The following is a 19,479-nucleotide window of genomic DNA, read 5'->3' on the forward strand; positions in this document are numbered from 1 at the left end:
CTGTATGCTCTAGTCGGCTGGCCCTCGCTACATATTCGTCGCCAGACCCACTGGCTCCAGGTCATCTACAAGTCCATGCTAGGTCAAGCTCCGCCTTATCTCAGTTCACTGGTCACGATGGCAACACCCACCCGTAGCACGCGCTCCAGCAGGTGTATCTCACTGATCATCCCTAAAGCCAACACCTCATTTGGCCGCCTTTCGTTCCAGTTCTCTGCTGCCTGTGACTGGAACGGATTGCAAAAATCGCTGAAGTTGGAGACTTTTATCTCCCTCACCAACTTCAAACATCTGCTATCTGAGCAGCTAACCGATCGCTGCAGCTGTACATAGTCTATCGGTAAATAGCCCACCCAATTTACCTACCTCATCCCCATACTGTTTATATTTATTTACTTTTCTGCTCTTTTGCACACCAGTATCTCTACCTGTACATGACCATCTGATCATTTATCACTCCAGTGTTAATCTGCAAAATTTTAATTATTCGCCTACCTCCTCATTCCTTTTGCACACAATGTATATGGACTCTCTTTTTTTCTACTGTGTTATTGACTTGTTAATTGTTTACTCCATGTGTAACTCTGTGTTGTCTGTTCACACTGCTATGCTTTATCTTGGCCAGGTCGCAGTTGTAAATGAGAACTTGTTCTCAACTAGCCTACCTGGTTAAATAAAGATGAAATAAAAAAAAATATTAAAAAAATAGATACCTGACAGCTGTGATTTTAGCATGTAAATCTTGGTGCTGCAAAAAATAATAATTGTGGGATGCATGCCAGCAAAGCCACTACACAACACTAAACAATACATTAATTGCACTATAATGGTGACAAACGGTACCCACAAAATGTTAGGGCCTACATAGGTCCCAACGGCAGTCCCAACTGTAACGTTCGTCGTAGGTGTAAGAAGAAGGGGACCAATGTGTAGCGTGGTAATAAAGTAATTGAACACTGAAACAAAAAAAACGACAAACACTGAAAAGAAAATAATCACCCACACCACACAGGTGTGAAAAGGCTACCTAAGTATGATTCTCAATCAGAGACAACTAACGACACCTGCCTCAGATTGAGAACCACACCAGGCCAAACACAAAAACACCACATAGAAAAAGGAACATAGACAACCCACCCAACTCACACCCTGAAAATACTAAAACAAAGACATAACAAAATAACTAAGGTCAGAACGTGACAGTAACTGGACAGGCGGGAGCACCTGTAGGGAGGAGGGGGCTGCGACCGGATAGACCGGACTGTGGAAGGTGGAATAGACCGCACTGGGCTGTGCTGGCGAACCGGGGACACCATGCGTAGGGCTGGTGCCATGTACCCCGGCCCGAGGAGACGCACTGGGGACCAGATGCGCTGAGCCGGATTCATGGCACCTGGCTTGATGCCCACTCTATCCCGGCTGATACGAGGCGCTGCGATATAATGCACCGCCCGCGCACCGGGGAGACCGTGCGCCTTAAGGCATAACACGGTGCCTGCCCGGTCCACCTCTCTCCACGGTAAGCACGGGGAGTTGTCTCAGGTCTCCTACCTGACTTAGCCACACTCCCCGTGTGCCCCTCCCAATACTTTTTGGGGGCTGCCTCTCGTCCCAGCCGCTACTGTGCTGCCCTCTCATACCACCGCCGCTCAGCTTTCGCTGCCTCCAGCTCTGCCTTGGGGCGGCGATATTCCCCAACCTGTGCCCAGGGGCCTTCTCCGTTCAAAATCTCCTCCCATGTCCAGGAGTCTTGAGATTTCTGCCGCTGCCCGTTACCACGCTGCTTGGTCCTTGGTTGGTGGGTGATTCTGTAACGTTAGTCGTAGGTGGAAGAAGAGGAAGAAGAGGGGGACCAATGCGCAGCAAGGTAAGTGTCCACATTCTTTAATAAAGTAGTTGAACACTGAAACAAAACAATAAAACGACAAACGAACAGTCCTGTATGGTGCTGAAAAAACACTGAACAGAAAATAATCACCCACACCACACAGGTGGGAAAATGCTACTTAAGTATGATTCTCAATCAGAGACAACTAACGACACCTGCCTCTGATTGAGAACCATACCAGGCCAAACACGAAAACACCACATAGAAAAAGGAACATAGACAACCCACCCAACTCACACTCTGACCATACTAAAACAAAGACATAACTAAAGAACTAAGGTCAGAACGTGACACCAACACCTTAGCACTGCTACACCTGGCTATCAGCGGAGCCTTGTCTAGCAGCGAAACAGTTAATTCAGCTTAATTTACTGCCTTTTAAAAAACATATCTGATATGGCTGACTTGCTTAAACAAATGTGGTTTCTTCTGACAATTGACAAGCGGATGAGAGACAATCCGTAATTTCGATTAAGACATTAAATAGCGAGCTAGGACGGATGTAGTCAATATAACTATTTGTTCAGCACTTTTGAAATTTTGATAGAATTCAGAACATGTCATTCTTACAGTGTTCTCCCTGTACACCAAGTCAGAACCGTAGGAAAAAATAAAGGGAGGCATATAAGCAGAAAATTAAAGCTCTTACAATATTCGATGATTACATTTCTCAAAAACAGGTTAAAGGCTACATGTGCACACCACGTCAGAAAAGTTGGCGGAATTAATTAAAAGGTGAAAATAGACCAAATTGTTAAGGTGAGGGCTACTAACAGCTTACTACACAACATACACAACATACACTTCGTATTACTTTCTTATCTACAGTATACATATATCCTGGCATATTACATGTATTGCATGTATGCAGCAGCACACAATACCTTTTTGGACTCACCTTGTTGTGCTGTGCTCACTTGAACAGGAAGGTGGCGCGGCAGCCCTTCGTGGGCACATTTGGTCATCAAACAGTCATCAAAGTCTGTAATTCTATGGAGTTATGGTGCTTTCAAGACAACTGGGAACTCTGAGAAGAAGAAAAAAGTTTGAATCGTGATGACGTTAGTGATCATCAGGTCGTAGCTCTAGAAAGAGACCCGAGTTCTAAACCCACAATTCCAGGTTTTCCCAGTCATAGCACGTTTTTCCAGAGTTCCCAGTTGTCTTGAACTCACTAAAGTCAGATTTTGCAGTTCCGAGTTAACAGTTGTTTTGAGCGTGGCACAAATCATGCTTAATTGACAGCATGGCCAATGTTGAATGTTTATCATTTTAAACTAGGAAAAGAGACTCTTAATCTTAGTCTTGGCCATGACTAGACACAGCCACTCCACTGAATGATTGCTTTGCATTGCTTGCAGTTAGCCACTGATTCCTCCCAAACCACTCATTGTTGAATTTGCGATTTCCAACTTGTTGTGTAATGTTTATGTCCAATGGCAGATGAGCATCGATACGTTTTATCTATAATTTCTCTTCATTATTTATTTTCATATAACAAGGTTAAAAAAGGATTTGCCAGTAGATTGTCGACCTGATTCATGATGATGACTGCTAGCTAAGATTTTGAAAGTTCAGTATGATGTTGACATGATCAGTCCAATCAAAGCTACTGTAGATATAAAGTGATTGGACGTTGTTTTATCTGTGGCCAATGACCTTGAGCCTTCTTGGATGGGCACTTCTAATGTAACTCTATGGCAGCACCCAAGGGGCTAGAATTTTCCACTGATAGTGGATGCTGATTACACCTAGTCCTGGACTAAAATTCCCAATTCAATTAATTTGTTATCTGGACTAGGGTTGTTACGGTGATCGTATTACCAACTCCCCGGCGGTCACGAGTCATGAAGACAGTCAAATTCCACGTGACCGTTAAGTCACTGTAATTAGGCTTTTCCATGCTGCTGATGGTCATTAGTAGCCTACCAAACTTGCTAACTGCCTGGTACTCAGCACTATTGTCCCTCTAATCACTCTGACATCAATGCAAATGTATTTGAAAATCGAATTAAACACTTCATGAGAGCCCATGAGCTCATGTTTGTGTAACATTTCTATAGGCTATTCAATTACGTGAGAAAACAGAGTGATGGCTTCTACTAAAAAGAGGAGGATCCCAACAGCTTTCTATAGACTAGGCCTCAATAGTTACAGCCTTTAGTTTTATCACTAAAATGTCTCCTAGGGAGGATGATGTGTTCGATGCCGAAATAACATAGGGACGAAATCGAGTGATTTGCTTCCCAAAAGTGGGCTTCAACTGGGTACGTCGAGTTACGGTGCTCCGAGATTCGTACTTTTAATTTGCGCTTTGTTTTACCCACAATTTTTGCCATTAGGACAAGTTAGAAGAAATATAACTGGCTTAGTGGCGCACGTGATAACACCTTGATTAGGATCTGTTTCCCTGTTTGGCGGTGTTTGAAGGATCTACATTTGTATGTACCATTGCATTGAGCGCAGTCATTACACATGTAGTTTCCATCCGGGAGAGGCACAAATAGATGTTGTGTAGGTGTATTTTGTAGTGGTAAATCATAGAGACAGGTGGATGATAATGGTCCATTCTAAATCAAAACAAATTTCACACATATTGTATATTAGTAGTATATGTAAAGACAAGATTAAATCAAGAAAAAAAATATTAGCCTATCATTTGTGATTTATATATTATCACTTGTCAATGATGCCCAGCGTATGGCAAGAAACAATGCAGACCTTTTTTTGCGACTTTTTCAAATCATAGTCGCACACCTCATGTAGCCTAGTCCATAGGCCTATATGTTTGAGAGGTTAAGGTTTGTATCACAACTAAAGTTGCCAAATAACTTCTTAAAATTAAGCACATTAATCCGCTTTACAACGGGTGTAGAGCTTAACTGGCATACATACGCAGCGCGTGAGTTTGAAGTGTGGGGAAGATCATTTTCACTATAAAAATGCACCTTTAGAATAAAAGCATGACATGCATAATCACATTTGCGGTAAATTTTGATAATGTTTTTTTCCCGCTAATGGAACATTCACGCTTATAACCCATAATGTGAAGAAATAGCCTAATAGTTGATCAACATTTTAAACTAAACGTTCTGATCCGTTTTTTTTTATGCTAGTGATTGTATTCATTTGGGATCTATCGCATCCCACAACTGTCCCAGACTCTGTTTGGAATGTTTATTTATTGCACAGAATAGGTCAGCTTTTGTACTATGGGGAAACGTAAATTGACGTATGCTTTTGCTGTTCGTTAGGCCTACTCATCTTATTGGCCGATTAAAACGTGGATGTGGACAGTTCTTCCAATATCTTCAATATGCGCCTCGGAATTAGATAAGGATGTGCGCATTTGCGTCCCCGATGTGTCTGTTTAAACTTGTAACCTGTGAGAAATACCCTATCACATGAAGGAGATCCATGTGAGGGAGAGGTGCATCAGAGCAAGCAGCATGCAGGGGAGAAGGGAATTATAATTATTGTATTCAGCCCAAGGGCACAACAGCCACTGGCCGCAAAAGGCATGGAATTTTTAAGTGGCATTACGGCCACACAAAGGGGATGCTGCCGGGAAATTCAAGGCATTATCAAATGCTTGTCAAATTGAGAAATTGTGAATGAGAGACTGATGAAGTGTGTACAGCCTACACAAAAAAACTAAGCATAGCTCATGCCATTCATGCAACCTTTTCAAATCATCATTAGAGTCATGTCATACAGCCTTAGAATGTATTAAAAATCAAAACATATAGCCCGACGTTTGTATCACAACTAAAGTTATATACCTCTAAATTGAGCATATATGAGTACCTGTTTCTTTGTCAACCACTCAACACAGAATAGCCCCATGTGTGCAATTGCTCAAATGTTTGGAGAAAATATCCTTTCTATTTTTTCAATTGTATCCTTCCAACTATAAAATACTATAAAATAATGCCACAGAATTCTAAGCAAATCATGTCTGCTAAATGAACTAGTATAGCCCACAGCCATATGGCATAGCCAGATCAGTACCTAACATAAGGACAACTGACTATGCTATTCTGTTCTTCTGAAATAGACTACATTTTCTTCATATCATGTTTCTTTAGACCTGTCAAAAATAAATCATGAATTTATTGTGAAGGTGTACACCATGGATTTATTACACCTTTTAAAATGTAGTTCTTCCAAAGGTCTGCATCAGTGGCTTGTAGGCTGTGTGTGGAGCCAGAAGATGCTATTGTAAATGTGTTTAAGTTCATTATCGGTCAATTACCATGAGACTGACAGTTGTCTGTCCGCCACAGACCTAATCTGGACCTATTACACCACAAGTAGTCTACAGAAGTATATTAGACATTTGTTTGGGGCTAAATTATGGGATATTTTACATCATCTGCCACAGGGCCTTAGGCAATTGCCTCGGTTGCCTGCCCTTAAACTGTTGACAGCCCCTCTCTGCGCACTCAAGAAATATATGAAGGAGAGACAAGAGGACAAGATGGAAATGCACAGTGGTGAGATATCCTGTAGCTAAAGGTAATGTGTCAGCCTATTAACTATGAAAATATAAAAAAACACCCTATTACTATGCTATTCAAAATCAAATACAAATGTTCTATATTTGTAGGCTAACTGTAAGCCTCCCTGCACAATCAATGAACCAACAGCATCGCCTAGTTCAGTTTTTTTTTACATGCTTTTCTGCAGTGCATAATATGGGGTAGGCTATCTATTGTATAACACCACAATCAGTCGTTATTTTAATACAGGTATTTTTTCGGGCTTAGGCTCATATCAAGTGCTTTTAGAAATGATTCAGACCCCTTGACTTTTTCTACATTTTGTTACGTTACAGCCTTATTCTAAAATTGATTAAATTGTTTTTTTTCCGCTCTTCAATCTGCACACAATACCCCATAATCCCAAAGCAAGGTTTTTAGAAATATCACATTTGCCTAAGTATTCAGACCCTTTACTCAGACCTTTGTTTAAGCACTTTTGGCAGTGATTACAGCCTTGAATCTTCTTGGGTATGACGCTACAAGCTTGGCACACCTGTATTTGGGGAGTTTCTCACATTCTTCTCTGCAGATCCTCTCAGGCTGTGTCAGGTCGGATGGGGAGCATTGCTGCACAGCTAATTTCAAATCTCTCCAGAGATTTTCGATCGGGTTCAAGTTCGGGCTCTGGCTGGGCCACTCAAGGACATTCAGAGACTTGTCCCGAAGCCACTTCTGCGTTGTCTTGGCTGTGTGCTTAGGGTCGTTGTCCTGTTGGAAGGTGAAGCTTCACCCCAGTCTAAGGTCCTGAGGTCTGCTTTGGAGCAGGTTTACATCAAGGATCTCTATACTCAGCTCCATTCATCTGTCCCTTGATCCTGACTAGTTTCCCAGTCCCTGCTGCTGAAAAACATCCCCACATCATGATGCTGCTACCACCATGCTTCACCGTAGCAATATTGCCAGGTTTCCCCCAGACGTGAGACTTGGCATTCAGGCCAAAGAGTTCAGTCTTGGTTTCATCAAATCAGATAATCTTGTATCTCATGGTCTGAGAGTCCTTTAGGTGCCTTTTGGCAAACTCCAAGCGGGCTGTCTTGTGCCTTTTTACTGATGAGTGGCTTCCGTATAGACACACTACCAAAAAAACCTGATTGGTGGTGCTGCAGAGATGGTTATCCTTGTGAAAGGTTTTCCCATCTGCACAGATGAACTCTGAAGCTTTGTCAGAGTGACCATCGGGTTCGTGCTCACCTCCCTGACCAAGGCTCTTCTCCCCCAATTGCTCAGTTTGGCTGGGCGGCCAGCTCTAGGAAGTCTTGGTGGTTCCTAACTTCTTCCGTTTAAGAATGATAGAAACCATTGTGTATTTGGGGACCTTAAATGCTACAGAAATGTTTTGGTACCCTTCCCCTGATCTGTGTCTCAATCCTGTCTCAGAGCTCTACGGACAATTTATTCAACCTCATGGCTTGGTTTATGCTCTGACATGCACTGTCAACTGTGGGACCTTAAATTGGCAGGTGTGTGCTTTCCTAATCATGTCCAATCAATTAAATTTACCACAGGTGGACTCCAATCAAGTTCTAGAAACATCTCAAGGATGATCAATGAAAAAAGGATGCACCTGAGCTCAATTTCGAGTATCACAGCAAAGAGTCTGAATACCTATGCAAATAAGGTATTTCTGCTTTTTATTTCTAATAAATTTGGAAAAATGTCTAAATACCTGTTTTTGCTTTGTCATTATGGGGTATTGTGCATAGATTGCTGAGGAAAACATTTATTTAATCAATTTTAGAATAAGGCTGGGGGTCTGAATACTTTCCGAATGCACTGTATAGGCCAATGCGTATGCATAAGCTCTATGTGTATTGGTGTTTTGAATTAATCGGCACTTTAGAAAGCGCTGTCCATTTCGTTGAGTTAGGCTTTAAAAACATCAACCATGTTTTGCACTCAGTTTCAACCTGTTGTTCAAATTCTTTGTTCACATTCATAAATCACAGTGAGGTGTGTTTTAAAAGCATGATACTGCTTTGATAAGTGTTTGATGTCATTTTCGATTGTATTTGCGTTGACGTCAGAGTGGTTAGAGGGACAATAGAGCCCTTAGTACCAGACCATTAGCGACCTGATGGTCATTATCTAATTGGGTACTACCAACGCATGTCCAGAGTGCATAAAAGGAGATTACTGTGATTCAACGGTCGCTTGGAATTAAACTGTGGTCATGACTTATGACTGCCGGTGTGGCTTTTATATGGTCACCACAACAGCCCTATGGCACGCGAATATAATGAACAAACCACTGTTCATGATTCCACTCATTCGAAAAGAGGAAGGCGCAATTAGAACCTCACTCAAATCAAGAATATAAGCGTGCTGTGCTTTGATCAACGCTGGGATAAATATTTACATGTTGACCCATAATTGATTTTATTAATTGTGTACAAAATATATATAAAAATCACATTAGAAAATTAGAAGTGTAGTTACGGCCCTTCCAGGGCAATTTGCTCCCAGGAGCTAGTGACGATGAATGAGTGAGTAAGAGTTTTTCAGCCCCCCCCTTGACAGTATTTTCCAAAAAACACGAAATGAATACAAATTAATTGTTTCAAAGCATAATCATTTTACATTTTTGTGTCTAATCTTCCCCTCGATTGTCTTTGATCTGTAGTCATGCTAAACCAATTGTGAGTCATCTCTGGTCTGAAAAAGATGGTCATGATTGCATTGCATTGCATTTAAACAGTGTCTGGCTGTTTTTGAAGCTCAGGATTTGTATTCAACGAATACTATTCACTATCGATTCATTGCCTTTTGTTTTCCCCTCAATCTACTTTCATCCTTTGGTTCATGTTTGTGAAGTTAGTCTTGATAGACATGACAAAGACGAGACATGGCTAATGTCTTCAAGCCCTAGGAATGATTTGCGGCAAACAATGTTGTATAAAAAACATCTCATCCTTATCGGAACTGAAACAATAATACTAACAGTTGACCCCCGAAAAATGATTGTCTCCGAAACATGACACGGCCATTATTGATCCTCAAAACAAAAATGCCCACTGGGTCCATTAGCATCGAAAGTGTCCAGGGGTCAATAGATTATGATTGATCCTTTTGCTCTTTGCTATATCCCATTTTGTGTTTCCTTGTGTTTTTCATTAGACGCAGTGATAGATTGCTGTGAACTGCTGATCCACTATCTGTACCTGGTCTTGCTGGGTGTCAGTCACCTTGTCTACCGATGGTCCATCCGGAGAGTCCAGAAGTCTATACACTTTCTATGGCCTGTGGTGAGTTTAGATATGGTAAGATTAATGTTTGATTAATGTCTGTGTGGTAGTCTGATGACCTAGGGAGATGTCTGCAACGCCTGTTATGGCCCTATTATATTTAAAGCAGAGCAGAAGTATGCCTGGGGCTGGAGTCCCAAGAGATACAATGCGGGTACTCTCTCCAAGTTAGGGAAAGAAGGAATAAACGGGGATACATTTTTACATTGTTCATTCAGATAATGGACAGTTTTTTACTCTTAGAATGTGTGTCCACACACGTGTTATGTATCATATTTGAATAAGATGTATTTTAATATTGTCACGTTCTTTCAAAATCGAACCCAGAAGCAGACCAGGACAAGGAGAGTAGGAAGAAGGTGAGTATTTATTTACAAGTGAATGGGTAGATATATCCAGGTGGCGTAGCGGGCAGCGGTGGTGAGTTGATGGGAGTAAATAGGTGGATCCAATGGGGTAGCGGAATCCTCCGACGACCAGGCGGGAATGGGGTAAATGATCCGGGTGAGTAACTGAAGACAGAACAAACGGCGGTAAGTTTAAGGAAAGCAATACGTAAAAAACAACAAAACAAATTCTATCCAACTTGAGGCTGATACTATGGCACAACATACTGTTCATGGCTAACGATCCGGCAGGGAATGGATGTCAGGTCCGGGCTTATGAAGAGGAGAGATGATGATCAGGACCAGGTGTGCAGATAGCTGATGGGATACAGGTGCGGGTAATCAGAAACCCCAACTGGCTACATTGCCCGGCAACCAGACAGGGTGCGTTCCAGGACGCCGGAAAAAACACTCCAGGACAGAACATAGGCAAAAAACAGACTCAGGAAACGGGATTCGTGACAAATATGTCTCTTGATTTAACATGTATGATGAATTAAGCTAGGGGTCTGTAATTCCAGTTATCCATGGCTTCAGTTTCTGTTGGTTTTCCCTTCTCCTTGCTACGTAATTGATCATTTTATTTCACTGATTGGACAGAAAATCTACTCATTAAATTTCCCACATTATATCAGTCATTCTCTAAAGGAAACTACAGAATGATACATTGCTGTTCACTGAGAGTGGATTTCTGTGCCCCTGTATTAGACAATAGCAGAAAGTAAGCATTAACTAACTTATGGTAAAAAATTATCAAATGGGACAGAGGAACCCAATGATAAGTGATAACACGTGACGTATCCAACTCTCCAGATAACAGCAGCCATTATATACACTACCGTTCAAAAGTTTGTGGTCACTTAGAAATGTCCTTGTTTTTGAAAGAAAATCACATTTTTTGTCCATTAAAATAACATAAAATTCATCAGAAATACATTGTAGACATCGTTAATGGTGTAAATGACTATTGTAGCTGGAAACGGCTTATTTTTTTGTGTGGAATATCTACATAGGCGTACAGAGGTCCATTATCAGCAACCATCATTCCTGTGTTCAAATGGCACGTTGTGTTAGCTAACCCAAGTTTATAATTTTAAAGGCTAATTAATCATTAGAAACCCCTTTTGCAATTATGTTAGCACAGCTGAAAACTGTTGTTCTGATTAAAGAAGCAATACAACTGGCCTTCTTTAGACTATTTGCGTATCTGGAGCATCAGCATTTGTGGGTTCGATTACAGGCTCAAAATGGCCAGAAACAAAGAACTTTGTTCTGAAACTCCTCAGTCTATTCTTGTTCTGAGAAATGAAGGCTATTCATTGCAAGAAAATGCCAAGAAACTGAAGATCTCGTACAACGATGTGTACTACCGGCTTTAACCAGAGTAGAAAATGGGAGGCCCAACTCAGCAAGAGGACAAGCACATGAGTGTTATTTCAGTTTTTATTTTTAAAACACTTGAAAAAAATTTTTAAACCTGTTTTCTCTTCGTCATTATGGGGTATTGTGTGTAGATTGATGAGGAATTTTTTTTATTTAATCAGTTTTAGAATAAGGTTGTAACGTAACAAAATGTGGAAAAAGTCAAGGGGTCTGAATACTTTCCGAATGCACTGTATTACGTGGTTATAAGAGCAATGAAATTAATGGTGACCATGAAGGTACCTCTAATGAATACATCAAGTTGGGAAAAGAAGGAATAAACGGGGATAAATGTTCACGTTGTTCTTTCAGATAATGGACAGTTTTTTACTTGTCCACACACGTGTTATGTATCTTATTTGAATAAGATGTAATTTAATATGTCTCTTGATAGGGTTCTCCTATCTTGGAATAAATCAAATTTGACGTCATTGTATGTGGAATTGGCAATAGTAATAGTCTTTGAAAACAATAAATCATGTAACTTCAGAAAGTGCTAATATGATCACAGTGAATAAAATACTTTCAGCAGTTTCAATGTCATTCCCACAAAATGTACAGTCAATGGAAGGATCAATATAATTTAGAGTTTTAAGAAGTTTCTATTTGGCCTTGGATTGTGTCATGACGTGGCCCTTTCTGGGTATAGATTGTGGCTCCCCCCTCTCTCAATCTCTCCTACACCCAGGTTCTGTTATCTCAGGTTGTAAATTCCTGGCGGAGACTCTCTCTCCCTTTTCACGCAGAGAGACCACAGACTGAACAAAGGATTTCACGTGGCCGAACTCCTAAATCCCCAAAATGAGAAAATAAAACAATATGTCCACTTGTGGGAATGGTCCGTGGACACTTATGACGAGTGCGTTTCATTTGGTGACCTAGCAAAGTACAGGAAACACACATAACTATATCTTTGAATGTGTACATTTCTCAATTATGGTGTTTGCATTTAATTATTGTATCAAATGAATTAGTAAAGATGAATCTATTTGGGAAATTATGTAATGTGATGTTAAACCTTTAATGTGAGAGAATTGTATTCCCTTTAAAGTTTAACTATGTCGTTGGCCTGCTCCCGTGAGCACAGACATCATCAGGCGTCATAGAAACACCTTTTCTACTGTTACGAATAAAAGCCCCTAAAAAGAAAATCCTATTCATACTGAGCAAACCCACAAAGTGAGCTGTGATTGTGAATAGTATAGACCACAAATACCTCAGTGTAAGCTGGGGTGGCACAGGTTTGAGTACCAAGACTAAGCAAATCTACATAGTGAGCTGTGATTGCGAATAGTTATTGAATTCCTAACCATACCACGTGGAGCATTTGCTACACGGCTGGAAGTGGTTCAACTCTGAGACTATCAATCCCTACAGAATAAGAGCAAATCTTAGATACTAATTACTAGTCTGCAGCTAGAAATTATGTAAACCTGGGACGAGAATACAGACAACAGCCGAAACATCTATTCTATGAGAACATTTCTGATTGGTTCTCTGAAGTAACCATTCTAATCATTAAAGACTTTGATCTTCAGGGAAACAGGAAGAGAGAGAGACTCGGATGAACTCTCGAGCAGACGGACCGGATTCCAACAGAGAAGATCACAACGACACATGGGCATAAGTATATATTGATTGCATTTATTCCAGAATGAGTGAGCGTTCATGTGCAAAGGATTAGCATTTGAATTAATACAATTATCAACTGTGTGTAGTGATCCCTTTTGTCTTTCCCCCTTCTTTCTCAGTCCACACCTACTTCCCTTTGTCCACCAAGCCATCATATCAGCTTAGCCCACTAGGGAATCTTCCCTATCCTTGTTAGTAACCAATATCTACTGTTTATTTGTTTATGCATTTCTGTGATTATTTAGTTGGTTAGTAAATAAATGATTAAGATAATTGGCAATTGGATGATTTGTAGTAAAGGCTGGGTTCGTGCAGATAACCAACAATTTACGATGTTTGGAAGGAGACTGTCGTGAGGTAAAGAATAATTAATTAATAGAAACTAATTGATCAGATATTAAAATAGCTGAAGAGTTATATTCTGAAAAGTATAACTTTGTAATCTGAAGATTTCCCGTGGTGCCTCAACTTCCTAGTTGATAAAATGTACATGGTTAGTTTAATCACGCAATAATAATTACAGAGATTTGATAAAATAACAGTCTTCACCTTTGATGATGCCAAAGACGCAACAATTGTATAGGGAAAGAAACCTATTTTGTTCTTATTTTCTTGGTTATAGATACATAAAACATGTGATGGATATACACTAATTCCTTTTTAACTGTTCTGGGAAAACATTTTTGGAACTAAGTTTTCTGACATGTATATTGTTACACTTCTTATCCTGTAAATAACAACCATCTACAGTATGTATAAAAATGGTTCTACCTGGAACCAAAAAGTGGTCTTCAAAGGGTTCTCCTATGGGGACAGCTGAAGAACCCTTTAAGGTTCTACATAGCACTTTGTTGTCTGTAGACAAACTTTCCATTTTTGTCAGTACAATTCTTCTAAATATCAAATAAAATGTTATTGGTCACATGCGCAACAGGTGTAGACTTTATTGCCCACATGAAGCCATACACACTGTCTGCCATCTGCCCGGTACAGTTGAAACCGGGATTCACCCGTGAAGCGCACACTTCTCCAGCGTGCCAGTGACCATCGAAGGTGAGTATTTGCCCACTCAAGTCGTTTACGACGCCGAAATGCAGACAGGTCAACATCCTGGTGAGGATAACAAGCACACAGATGGGCTTCCCTGAGACAATTCCTGACAGTTTATGCAGAAATTATTTGGTTGTGCAATCCCACAGTTTCATCAGCTGTCCGGGTGGCTGGTCTCAGACAATCCCGCAGGTAAAGAAGCCGAATTTGGAGGTCCTGGGCTGGCGTGGTTACACGTGGTCTGCGTTTGTGAGGCCGGTTGGACATACTGCCAAATTCTCTAAACATTCAATTATGGTACAGAAATTAACATTCAATTATCTGGCAACAGCTCTGATGGACATTCCTGCAGTCAGCATGCCAATTGCACACTCAGTTAAAACTTGAGACAATCTGTGGCATTGTGTTGTGTGACAAAACTGAACATTTTAGAGTGGCCTTTTATTGTCCCTAGCACAAGGTGCACCTGTGTAATGATCATAATGTAATAATCAGATTCTTGATATGCCACACTTGTCAGGTGGATGAATTATCTTGGTAAAGGAGAAATGCTCACTAATAGGGTTGTAAACAAATTGTGCAAAAAATCTGAGAGAAAAAAGTTTTTTGTGCATATGGAACATTTCTGGGATCTTTTATTTCAGATCATGAAACATGATACTTTGTTTATATTTTTGTTCAGTGTAGTTAATGATAGAAGTTATAGGACTACTGCGGCATTTCTCTGAGTTCCATGTGCTAATTTCTTTAGCTGCCAATGGAACACAGTGTAGGCTATCAATGTGTCCATATGGCAAAGGCTGGTGCTCTTGCATTAGATGAATTTTAACTTTGAGATTTTTACCATTTAATTCTTATATGTATGATTAACCATGTGACAATAATTTTGAGAAACAAATACCAAATATTATTTCTGAATATCAGGAAGGCCCAGGCCACTTCTATTTCTATCCATTGATCATTTTGACCGGCTTACTCAGAGGTTTCTCCCTCAAGGAACTTCCTGAACAAATGATTTAACTTCTTGAATCAGTCTCCCGAAAGGAGTAGATAGATTGCACTTTATGTTATACATTTTATTGCGTCTATTTTACCCCAACGTGAGAGAGGGAGGTCTTTCCATCTTTCGAGGTGATCAGATATATTTTTAATTAGAATGTGAAAGGGAGGGAATTTCATGTATTTTGGGTTTTAGTGTTACTCCAAGGTATTTAACTCCTTCTGGAGACCATTTGAATGGAAGGGAGGCAATACTGTCTTTGTGACAGTGTATTTTTAAAGGTATTGCCTCCGATTTGCCCCAATTGATCTTATAGCTGGATAGCTTGCTGGGCATTAAGTACTGTTAGCAGTATGTCATCTTCTCAGAGGCTTGGTTCGACGGTCTCTTTACCTTAATTAATTCCTTGTATCCTTTTATCATCTCTCAGTAAGCAGGCTAGCAAAGGTGAGAGAACGCACCCTTAGTGTGTTCCTCTGTGGAGGGTGAAGGCATCTGATATCAGACTATTAGAGCAGATTTGGGCTGTTGGTTACTTGTATAAAAGTGATATATTCTTAATAATGTTTGGCCATAAACCAAACTCTGATTGTGTTCTAAACAAGTATGACCATTCTATGTGTTCCAATGCCTTCTCCGTGTCCAAGGAAACAGCCATTGTTGGGAAATAGGACTCTGGTGTTTGGGACTCTCTTGCATAAAAAAAGACTGTGCATGAGTTTTGCATGTTGCCTGCTTTTTGTCTATTTTTTACAAAGTCAATTTGGTCTTTGTGTATTTGTTTGTGTAACTTATCTAAGCTAATATCTTACCAAATATTTTATTATCCACGTTAAGTTGAATTGGTCTGTAATTGCTGTAATCTACCGAGTCTTTATTTTGTTTGGGCAATAGGGTTATTATCAAGTTCAATGGTTTTGGAAAGGTGCTTTTAGAATTGTTTTTAAAACATTTTAACAATTTCGATGACCGTTGCTGATCAAACACTGCAATTTGTGAAAATCACATTCTAAAGATTACAACAGCTGTGATGCAGTACGTCCTGTTACCCTGACTAACCAAATTAATGCCCCAGTTCTATTGCTATTCAGGCTTTGCACTGACTGTTCATCTAATGAGATGTTTCCCTCTCTCTGTTTCACTATCTGTCTGTTATTCCATTTCTCTTTGTCTCCTTCGTTCCCTCCCTCTGTCCCTGAGGATATGATTAAAAGTGTAGGCCGTCCCAGTGGGAAATCGGTCATGTCACTGCATGGTGTGTCCATGGTGGACTGTTTTTCCTGCTTACCACATGCTAAATTACTGTGCAGACTGGGGTGGAGGAGGAGGACATATGCTATTTTAAAGAGACTAGAGAACTGCACTAAACCCTTAACACCACTCTGTTCCATATCTCCACCATGTCCCCTCCAAGTAGCTTTTATGGAACACTTTTAACAGTGCTTCTAAACTTGAATTCCTGGAGGTCTTTGTGTGCATGTCTGTGACCGCTGTAGTACATTACTAAGGCAAATCTTCACTCAAAGGGAAATTGGGCAGATTTATTTAGACCAATTAAAATGTTGCTCTTATTGCCAAACACCTATGAAACAGAATAGACTTAGGCCGGGATTCAATCCGAACTGTGTTATAACTTGCTTGAAATTTATAGGTAAATTCCAATTAAACCATCAACTTGCTCTGTTAATGAAAGAACATTACCTGAAAGAACATGCCCAATGCAGCCGTTTTTACTATCAGTATCAAACCATTTCTGGGTAACAATTAAGTACCTTACTGTAATAGATCTCTGATAAAATTGGCAAAAATGGCTTATAAGCAAAAAACTTTTTCTCAAACAAGAATTTTGCAGGGACTGTCTAGAGTGGTCTGAGCAGAGAGGAGGAAACTGAAAACCAGCTGTTATTGACAGAGTGGTTTGGAACTCCTTTTGTTATTGTTCTATTAACCAATTTATCGCATGGTGATGTCACCATGGAAATCTGAATCTCACGCCTATGCAAACCTTCTGATTAGAAGTTCCTGTGTAAATTGTATTTTCAACCAGCAACTATTAGGAAATAACACTGATCCATTGGGAAAAACATAATAGTTGGACTATTGGTCTGCCCTTACAAAAATACATTTGTTGCGGCAAACTTCCGGCAAGTTTGTGACAAATTTGCTACAAACTAAATAGTGTGGTGAATCTGCAGCAAACCTTTGGCAACAAAGCATTTATTGACACAGGCAAACAATTCTCTCAATAGTATGTTTGAATATGTGGCAAACCTACAATACATCCCAAGAAGGTATGTGGACACCTGCTCGTTGAACATCTCATTTCAAAATCATAGGCATTAATATGGAGTTGGTCCCCCCTTTGCTGCTATAACAGCCTCCACTCATCTGGGAAGGCTTTCCACTAGATGTTGGAACATTGCTGCGGGGACTTGCTTCCATTCAGCCACAAGCATTAGTGAGGTTGGGCACTGATGTTGGGCATTTAGGCATAGCTCGCAGTCGATGTTCCAATTAATCCCAAAGGTGTTCGATGGGGTTGAGGTCAGGGTTCTGTGCAGGCCAGTCGAGTTCTTCCACATTCGACCTCAACAAACCATTGCGGTATGGACCTTGCTTTGCGCACGGGGGCATTGTCATGCTGAACAGACTTCCCCAAACTGTTGCCACAAAGTTGGAAGCACAGAATCATCTAGAATGCCATTGTATGCTGTAGAGTTAATATTTCCCGTCATTGGAACTAAGGCGGCTAGCCCGAACAATGAAAAATAGCCCCAGACCATTATTCCTCCTCCACCAAACTTTACAGTTGGCACTATGCATTGGGGCAGGGTTAATCTGGGTTAATCTGCCAGATAGTGAAGTGTGATTCATCATTCCAGAGAATGCATTTCCACTGCTCCAGATCCAATAGTGGCGAGCTTTACACCACTCCAGTCAACGCTTGGCATTGACATGGCTGCTCGGCCATGGAACCCAATGTCATGAAGCTCCTGATGAACAGTTATTGTGCTGCCATTGCTTCCAGAGTCAGTTTGGAACTCGGTAGTAAGTGTTGCAACCGAGGACAGCACTCGGTGGTCCCATTCTGTGAGCTTTTGTGGCCTATCACTTTGAGGCGCAGCCGTTGTTGCTTCTAGATGTTTCCACTTCACAATAACAGAACTTAGAGTTGGGGCAGCTCTAGCAGGGCAGAACTGGGGCAGCTCTAGCAGGGCAGAAATTTGATGAAATTACTTGTTGGAAAGGTGGAATTCTATGAAAAAAAAAAATATCACAATGCCCCAGGGCAGTGATTGGGGACACTGCCCTGTGTAGGGTGCCGTTTTTCGGATGGGATGTTAAACGGGTGTCCTGACTCTCTGTGGTCACTAAAGATCCCATGGCCCTTATCGTAACAGTAGGGGTGTTAACCCCGGTGTCCTGGCTAAATTCCCAAGCTGTCCCTCATACTATCACGGTCACCTAATCATCCCCAGCTTACAATTTGCTCATTCATCCCCCTCCTCTCCCCTGTAACTATTCCCCAGGTTGTTGCTGTCAATGAGAATGTGATCTCAGTCAACTTAGCTGGTAAAATAAAAATAAAAATGAATGACGGTGCAACGTTGAAAGTCACTGAGCTCTTCAGTGAGGCCATTCTACTGCCAATGTTTGCCTATTGAGATTTTATGTGCTTGATATTATACACCTGTCAGCAACGGATGTGGCTGGAATGCCCAAATCGACAAATTTGAAGTGGTGTCCACATACTTTTGTATTCAGTATACAATATAGTGTACAGTGCATTCGGAAGGTATTCAGACCCCTTGACTTTTCCACATTTTGTTACGTTACAGACTTATTCAAAAATGTAATAAACAGTTTTTTCCCCTCATAAATCTATACAGAATACTCCATAATGACAAAGCAAAAACTGTTTAAAAAATGTTTGCAAGTTTATATAAAAAAAGCTCATATCACATTTACATTTAGTATTCAGACCCTTTATTGAGTACTTTGTTGAAGCACGTTTGGAAGCGATTACAGCCTCAAGTCTTCTTGGGTATGACGTTCTTTTCCAGGCACAACTATTTTCAGGTCTTTGCTGAGATGTTCGATCGGGTTCAAATCCGGGCTCTGTCAGGGCCACTCAAGGACTTTCGGGACTTTCAGAGACCCGAAGCCACTCCAGCATTGTCTTGGCTGTGTGCTTAGAGTCGTTGTCCTGTTGGAAGATGAACCTTTGCCCCAGTCTGAGTTTGAGTGCTCTGGAGCAGGTATTCATCAAGGATCTCTCTGTACTTTGCTCCTTTCATCTTGCCCTCGATCATGC

This window comes from Oncorhynchus mykiss, chromosome 8 (assembly GCF_013265735.2).
Source record: "Oncorhynchus mykiss isolate Arlee chromosome 8, USDA_OmykA_1.1, whole genome shotgun sequence".
Classification (NCBI taxonomy): domain Eukaryota; kingdom Metazoa; phylum Chordata; class Actinopteri; order Salmoniformes; family Salmonidae; genus Oncorhynchus; species Oncorhynchus mykiss.